The following is a 9,171-nucleotide window of genomic DNA, read 5'->3' on the forward strand; positions in this document are numbered from 1 at the left end:
ATCTGTTTACCCCTTTCCCCACCCAGAGTGCTGGTACTTCCTAGTTCAACAAAACAATGGACTGACCTAAACACCTCTCTTTATCATACATACAGAGGAGAACCTCTCTTTTTATCTTACATATGATACTTATATGTGACTAATCAGATCCAAAACCCTGACCCGATATTAATTTCTTTTCCTGCAAACTTTACTTCCACCTATAATAAACCAGCTATCAGAGGATCCAACACTTATGATGTTCAACTACAACAACAGGCACCTTTCTGTTTTTCTAGAAACAAGTCACTAAACGACTCTTACACCTATTTGGGAACTATATCACCTCATCTTTGTAATTACACTACACACCTCACCTTCCCTATTGGATGGTCCATTTACCATGTCTTGGGAATGGTGGAACATTCTTTTGCTCTCTCAGGAAGACTCCCTTCTGCATATGGTGTCAATACTCCTCTTATAGGGGCCACATTGGCAAGCTCTTTATCAGTTTGGGAAAATGCAGGCAAGTTCTCAGAAAAACTCATGCTCCCTATCGATTTCAGCTCTTGTCTTCTCACTCCTGGAGTATTTTTCTTATGCAGAACCACCACTTACTTATGCCTTCCCACTAATTGGACAGGAACGTGCACTCTGGTCTACCTAGCCCCAGATATCTCCATTGCTCCCAACATTCAGAACCCCCTATCCCACTAATTCACAACCGACTAAAATGGGCAATTAAATTTATTCCTCTATTGATAAGCTTGGAAATAGTAGCTGGGATTGGGACAGGGACTGCAGGCCTTACAACCTCTCTAATATACTACCAGACCCTCTCCAAGGACTTCACCGAGAGCCTAGGAGAAATAGCAACTGGCCTTGTTACTCTCCAGGGTCAGCTAAATTCCCTGGCTCCCATAGTTCTCCAAAAACAAAGAGGTTTAGACCTCCTCACAGCAGAAAAATGTGGCCTTTGCCTATTTCTGGGTGAGGCCTGCTGCTCCTATGCCACCATACAGGAAGTGGCAAAAAATCTAACAGACAGGGCTACAAGGATATGCCAACACCTCAGTAATACATGGGAAAACTGGTTAAACAACTGCAATTGGATGCCATGGGTCCTACCCTTTTTAGGCCCTCTGCTTCTATTTCTTTTCATTCTAACTTTTGACCCATGTCTAATATGTCTTTTTTTCCAAATTTCTCCAGGACTGTTTACAAGCCTTTACGAACTGAAACATTCATGAGCTCTTTTTAACTCACTCAAATTATAAACAGCTTTGAGTCCACACAGATCCTATCGACCCATATTCCAGCCTTTTTTTTGTCTCACCCCTACAATGCCCCTGACCAGAAGGAAGCAGCTACTGAGGATTGGCCTTTGGACTTTATCCTAAATTCAAAAGGCTGGAATGTTAGGGCCTAGATGGAGACTGATTTTTAAGACAACTCTCACTAGTTAGAGACAGCTCAGGTGATGGATTGTATTGCTCAGGAAGCATCCCCTTGCAACCACTGGCACCTGCTGCCCCAAGTCTATGTGACCACCTCCAACTCTCTCCAAAACCAAAGATCAATCAGCTGACAGCAGACACCAATGCTGGTTATTGATAAACTAAACTCTCTCCCTATATAAGAAACCAGCCCCAAGGGAGGGGGCTGGCTCTCCTTATGGGTCAGTCTCTTTCTCGCTTCCCCTTTAATAAACTTTCCCCATTATCTGCTAGCCTGGCTCTCTCTCTTTCTTCTCCACACTTGCCTTACAAACATGACACTCATAAAAATGCTGGGAAAATACAGAGCGTAATTACAATGCAAAGCATGACAGTCATACAATAACATGGACAGCTGGCTGCTGCCCCCTTTTTGTTTCCTTTTTCCAAGGCTCAGTGAAAGATTCCCTCTAATGAATATTAAGACCATGTGAGAAACCCTCAGGGAAGAAAACCTGCTGACAAATTTCCTGGAGGAAAACATTGATGACACATCCCAAAATGCCAATGATGACCAGAATATTTCTCTTCACCCCCTGAGGAGCACCCTAGATGTCATTGTGTTGGGAGGATGGTGCTCCACAGCACCCCGTGGTGCTCTAGCCTAGCACTGGGGTTCACCTGGAGGGGCCAGGCTGGATGTTGAGGCCGCAGCTCCTGCAGGAAGCAGAAGCACTGGGAAACAGGGACCCCAATCCCAGAGGAGAAGGCACTCTCATCCTCAGCTCTTACTCTGTGGTGCCTATGCCCAGCAATGACCATGGGGCAGGTAAACATCCATTTCTGAGCCAAAGTTATGTCATTAGTTTGAGGGAGCTTGTTCTTTCTGAACTAAGTGAGCCAAGGAGTTACAGGTAAAAAGTGAACCTTGTCTGATCAAAAAGAAAAAAAAAAAAAAAAAAAAAGGGCAACTGCACATCAAGTTTGAAACTGCCAGCACAGAAAGTTCAGCCTCCACAGATACATGAAAGACATAAGGAAAAAGTTACTGAGCCCTATGGCCTGTGACACCATAAAAATCTGACACTCTGGTTATTGTTATTGATTTTTAAAAAGTCTCGTCTCTCCTTCAACTGTACATAGGCCAGCCTGAGTGATAGGCAAAGAGTAAATGAATGTACAATAAAAGGGCCAACTGCACGATGGTAATAGGACCTGGTCTGAGTTTAGAGGAAGTGGCTCAGGGTGACCTAGGAGGACCACCTGGAGAAGGAAACACTCAAGTTGTGCCTCAAAGGGGAGACTGAATAGCTTCTCAAATGAAGGCACTGGGACTCCCTGGATGGACTGTGGTTAACACTCTGTGTTAACAGTGTAATGACCCAGGTTCAATCCCTGGTCAGTTAACCAAGATTGCAAATGAATCAAAAAAAAAAAAGAAAAGAAAAGAAAATTACATGAAGACAACACTCTCAGCAGAGGCTGTGAGGTGTGGTGGTTTGAAACTGATTTTAGGAGACCTGGGACCACTCGAGGAAGGCAGCACTCTGGGAATCAAGGGTGGCCAGGAGAGCCAGGCCTGCCCTAACCATTTATCCCCACTCCCCGTAGATGTGCTATGTTGGCAACATCACCATCGGAACATCCCCTCAGGAGTTCAGAGTCGACTTTAACACCAGCTCATCTTACACGTGGCTGCCCTCCAACCACTGCTCCAGTCCCTCCTGCCATGAGTACCTGCCCCACCCCTCACCACCTGCCCATTTATACTCCCCTCCCACCCATTATTCCTTCATTGACACCTGAGGGACACTCATCACTTGTGTCTGCAGGTACACACAATCTCTTCAACCCTCAGTTGTCCACCACCTTCAGGTTCTCAGGCCAGTCCTTCAATGTCAAGTACGGCACTGGAAGGATTGTTGGAATTCTTGCCTATGACACCTTTTAGGTTAGCAGGCCTGACTCAGCTCTGGAAACTAAAAACTGAGTCAGAGCTGACCCTGGGAGCAACAGCTGCTTACACAACAGATACAGGATGAACTGGGAGGACCTTTCTTTCCTAAGGTCCTCTAGTGGCAGGATGCCTACCCCACAGGGAATGTCCTTGAGGATAACAGTTACCTTGCTGACATACAGACTACCAAATGGCTAACCCAGAGAGTGGTTTGCGATGTGGATTTGTAGCTCTTTTGCCCAAGAACAGCTCAAGGTTCACTTTTCTAGGAGCGGGGAGAAGTGACAAAAAAAGCACCCAGCTTTCTATTCTCAGACTGTGCTGGGCACTTTCATGGTAATAACATGTTTAATCCTGCAACAACCCCACACAGCAAGTACTATGATTAGATCCACTATACAGAGGATGCAACAGAGATGCAGAGAGCCAGGGCCTTGGAAATTTCAGGTATTTAGTAAGTCTAGACCTGGGCTGGCCAGTCAGTATTCATGCAGGTATGAGGTACTTAGATAGCGAATAAAACTGATGTTGCATTCCTGGGGTTAGAGGACGGCTTCAGGCATGTGGGCAGGGAAAGCAGGGACCACAGATGTGGGAAGGGCCTCATAAATGCGTAGGTGGCCTTTGAAAGTCCAATACAATCTATGGCCTGCCTCCCACAAGGGCCTGAGTACACCCTCTCTCTCTCTCTAACACACACACAACCCCAAAGGCATTTTCCCAGGCAGAATTGTCAGAAGAACACTGGCATCGACATTTTACACAGGGCTTTTGTCTTCCTGGGCAGATGCAGAATCCACAATACATTGCAATGAATTTGGTCCATTTTTGTCATCTCATCATAGTGATGCCAAGGAGAAGACTACCCTGCCCTCCACTCATTTTATCCTCAAGTGGGAAGCATTTGGTCCTTTCCTGAGTCTATGTTTCCCCACCTGTATAGAAGAGATGAGGCCATTTTGCCACCTTCAGATGGTGTGTGCAAGAAGATCAGGTGATGGTTAAAATCCATAGCCCTGCACAAATTGACCCCAAGTTCTTGTCCCGCTTGGTCTAACCACCTGAAGTGCATCCAGGGCACAGCTAGGCCTCATGTCTTCTCTGAGGTGCTAATGGCATCTGCATCCCAGCCCAGTCCCAACCCCACTTCCCAAACCTTTATGTGGGAACATTCTCCTCTCTTACAGATCATGAACCTTGTCAACCTGGGTCAAGCATTTGTCCTGAGAGTGAACCAGAGTGGGTTGGATCGTGCAGTCTTTGATGGCCTCCTAGGCCTGGGCTATCCCTGCCTCACACCGAAGAGAATCACCCCCATTTTCGACAACCTGAAGACACGAGACATCATTTCTCAGCCTGTCTTTGCTTTCTACTTGAGGTCATAAGTCTGAGCTGGACAAGCCCTCTGTCTAAATCAGCTATAAAAATATTTCAGATGCATGAAAATTTATAGACCTCCTGATCCAGAATTTTCCTGAGAGACTGTTTAACACAGCATAACTATGGCCCCAGGGCCACCTCGGGCCCCACCACAGGTTGCGCTAAGTTAATTTTTATTGGAACACAACCATGCTCATGGGCTCAAGGACAGCTGCCTGGTCCAGGGGAGTTGAGAGAAGAGTGAGAAAAATGGAAGGTGTCAGGCTACAGGCTGGAGGAAAAGGCAGCAGGATTTGCTGATGGACTTGACATCGAAGGAAGGAGAGGGATGGTGGGCATGCTTTCTTCCTCACTAAAATTATACCTGCAGCCCAGAGCCAGCTACACAATGTCAGGAGCCAGTGCAAAATGAAAATGTGGGACCTCCTGTTCCAAAAGTATTAGGAATTTCAAGACAGGGATAGCAGAGGGGTGGGGGTCTGCTTAGTGTGAGGCCCCAGGGATGGCACCGGTCAAAGGCTCATGAAGCCAACTGTGGGTGAGCCTGTAGCATGACCTTGGTGACCTCAGGCCTTGACTTTTCTTCAAAACAAGAGGCTACACAAAGGGGAATCCAGACCCCTGGCATACAGTGTCCTCTGAGGGTATCTCTGAGCACTGTGGATGCTGGAGGGAACCAGGCCCTCTTCAGAAGGGTGGGTGGACAGAGCCTGGCCAGGCTGCCCAGCTTCCAACCTCTTCTGTGACACTGATCAGTTGGTGAAAGACCTTGAGCAGGTAATGAACTCCTCTGTCTTCAGTTTCCACTTCTGTAACATGGGGACCATAGTAGTGCCTGTGATGAATGGATAGCCACAGGCCTCAGATGTGAGTGGTGTTATTCTCCAACAAGTATCCCTCCCTCTTCCATCTCTCCTCAGCACGAAGGAGAATGGCAGTGTGGGGATATTTGCTGGGGTGGACCACAGCTACCACAAAGGGGAGCTCAAGTAGATACCTGTGTCCCGAACCCACTACTGGCAGATAACCATGTACTGGCAGGGAAGCCTCTTCTTCTGAGGGCCACTCCTAGTGATTCTCACACACAAGCACATGGAAACATGCAGACACACAGAAATGCATGATCAGACACAGTCATACACAAACATATATACTCCAAACACAAAGAGACACATGTAAACACACACAGTGACACATAAACACACACATTGGCACACATGGAAACATGAACAGGAACAGACATACACACATACACACACACACACTCAGAGACACATACAGACACACATCCAAACAAACAAATAAACAGACAGATAGACACATCACCCATGGGCTCATAATCACCCCAGGCCTCCTGACCAGGGCCCTGATGAGGGTCTTGAACAGGGTCCTGAGAGGTGTGTGCAGCATGGAGAGGGCTGCGCCCACTGGGTTGTGAGGCAGATGGTAGGCTTTGTGGACCCTGAAGTACAGTGAAAAGAGGATCAGGGAGAATTTCACCAGCCTGTACATGGTTTTGATAAGATGACTAACTGTCCAGGGCTACCCAGAAGCATGGAGTTCTGAGTACACAAAACTACTAGTTTAAAAACAGGGGAAGCCCTAGACAAACGGGGAAAACTGATCTCCTTAGGGAGAAGCTTACCAGCAATGGAGAGGCGATGGCTGCATTCTTGATAACTGAAAACACTGATACAAAGAGACATTCCCCCTATCCATTGCAATCCGGTTCCACAAGCCAGGAACACAGTGGGGCAGAGGCTGTGAGAGAGAGAATCAGGAAGCTGGGATCCAGGAGTGGCCTGAAAACAGGGGGCAATAACTGATGAGTTTCTGTGTGATAGCTTCAGGAACAAGCTTGCGTGTCCTTTTGGAGGCCAGTGGACTACCTTGGGCTTTGCCTGGCCAGGGATCTTAGTGCCTGAGCCAGGTAGGGTGCCTTGCTGGGAAACAAATTCTCCCAGGGCAGCCTGTGTCTCCCTCCCAAACACTCTGAGCTTCTACTGCCCCAGAGAACCTCATCTTCACTGTGTGGGTTGGCCCATTACTGGTCAGACACCAGACAGGTTTCTGATTATTCCTCATGCATTTCCTCACTCACTCACTTATTCATTCATTCATTCATTCATTTCTTCACTCATCAAAGATACATTTTGCATCCACCGTTATGATGGGCACCTGAGGGAGGCACTGAGGATACAATTTGCCCATACATCTAGTGAGGCAGACATACCTGAAACGAGTCACACACACAATGAATTACCACTTTGGTATTTGCTACAAATTAAGAAGAGTCTGCAGAATGAGTGACCAATAAAGTAGCCTGATCTAGTCTGGGGGGAAGATTTCCTGATAAAGGAACATTTAAGCTAGAAACTGGAAGATGAGGAGAAATTAGCTAGACAAAGGGGATGGGGGTCCTCTAAGAAGGGCAACCAGCACACGCCAAGGCCCTGAGGCACAAAAGAGCCTGGTGCACTCAAGAACTCAATGGAAGTCAAAGAAGTTTATGTGACCAGAGCAAAGGAAAACCGAGTCAGGACATCAGCTGAAAGGCTGTTCTGCAGTCATGGACAGGGGAAATCGTGGGGGGAGACTTCAGAATGTTGCTAGTTTCTACTTTGTTCCACTGTCTTTCAGCATCACCATGAATGGGGTAGCTCTTGGTTGTTACCGTGGATGCCAGGCCATTCTGCATAGTGGGAATGCATTGCTGGCTGGCCCAACTAGACTGTTCAACGCCCTCCACAGACTCATCAACACCACACCTTTCAGTGAGAAGGTGAAGGGACATGCCACAAGGTCACTCTGGGGTTCTCCACACTCCAGGGATCAGCTGGGCCAATCTCACTCCTCTTTCTCTAACAGCACCTAGTTCCATGCAGCAAAATCACGAGGCTGCCTAGTATCATCTTCACCATCAATGGCAATGACTACACAGTACCCGCTGAACCCTACATCTCTAAGATGAGGGGCCAACCTTGGGGACTGTTTCTCAAATCTGGGACTTGCAGGAACCCTTGGGCTGCTGCTCAGAAGAGGGGACCCACTGCAGGCCAAACCACTCCACTGCAGATGATGCTGAGCCCAAGTGGCTGGGCCAGTGCCTCACACAAAACTAACTACTTATGAGTAAAGTATACACTGGGACAGCCATCATCCTGGAATAAATGGAGACACCACCCCATGCTGGCATGGTGCGAGGCACAAGGAGATGGGACCACTAAAGGTCTCTGCCCTCAGAGAGCTTCAGTTCCACCAGAGCCCTGAGACTGATGAACATGGAAAGTCAGCTCTAACAATCCCTGAAATAGACCAAGTGACCAATATGTCTGTGTCTCTGTGTGTTGTCCTACCATAAGGATTAACGTTCTCCTTTCCCATCTCGAAAGAATCCTAGTTGGATGATCAATGGTATGGTTCCCCTAGTCCTCAGTTACAACATCTGCTTGCTAATCCTCAGGTTACCCTCTGTGATCTGGACTACCAGACCCCTCTGGGAGGAAGTTTGATGTTAACCTGAGTAACAGGTGCACAGTGACTGCATAGTGCAGGAACTAGATTTAGGCTTAATGTCAGCTCTCTGTGGGAATTTAGAGGAGGCTGATGGTCTCAAAGAAGGTTTTGAGGAAGAGAGGGAATTTAAGTAATGTGAAACCCCAAGGTTCATGGAGGCATGAGGAGGCCTGCTTGGGTTAAAGAAAATCTACACTGGACTCCATGCAAATAGCACTTCCGGGGGCTGTAGCAAAAGGTGTCATGGCCACGTTAGGGGTGATGTGGACTACAGACAAGGAGAGCCCCATCCCATGGTAAGTCACCCAACCAAGTCTGGGGTGGCCATTGAGGGTGAGCATGGGTCCAGGAAGTTTTCATAGAGGGTCTGAGCACAGCCTTAAAGAACACATTGTGTGGAAGGTTGAGAAGAAAAGGCATTCTCTGCAGAAAAAACAGTGAGCATGGGTCAGAAGGAAATAACAGGGGAATTATGGGCCATTCTTTTTTCCATTTTGATTGTATTGAAATATACTTGATGTACAATGATGTGATAATATTTGCTGTACCTCAAAGTGACTCAATTGTGTGTATATGTGTGTACACATATATACCTTTTTCTATTCTTTTCCTTTATGGCTTGTCACAGGATATTGAATACTCTGCTATACAGTAGGACCTTGTTGTTTGTCCACTCTCTATATAGTAGTATTCATCTGCTAATCCTAAACTCCAAAACTTCTCTCTCCCACACCACTACATCAGGGCAACCACATATCCTGGCCATTCTTGTTTTTGGAGAGGCAGTCCACTTCTGCAGCTTCTGAGACAGTAATTTGGTCCTTACTAAGGAATGGAAATAAAAGTGAGAAGCTGCCAGCTCTGGATGCTGTGGGGGGTGGTAGGTAAGGGCTGAGGCTGACT

This window comes from Hippopotamus amphibius, chromosome 3 (genome assembly GCF_030028045.1).
Source record: "Hippopotamus amphibius kiboko isolate mHipAmp2 chromosome 3, mHipAmp2.hap2, whole genome shotgun sequence".
NCBI classification, from domain to species: domain Eukaryota; kingdom Metazoa; phylum Chordata; class Mammalia; order Artiodactyla; family Hippopotamidae; genus Hippopotamus; species Hippopotamus amphibius.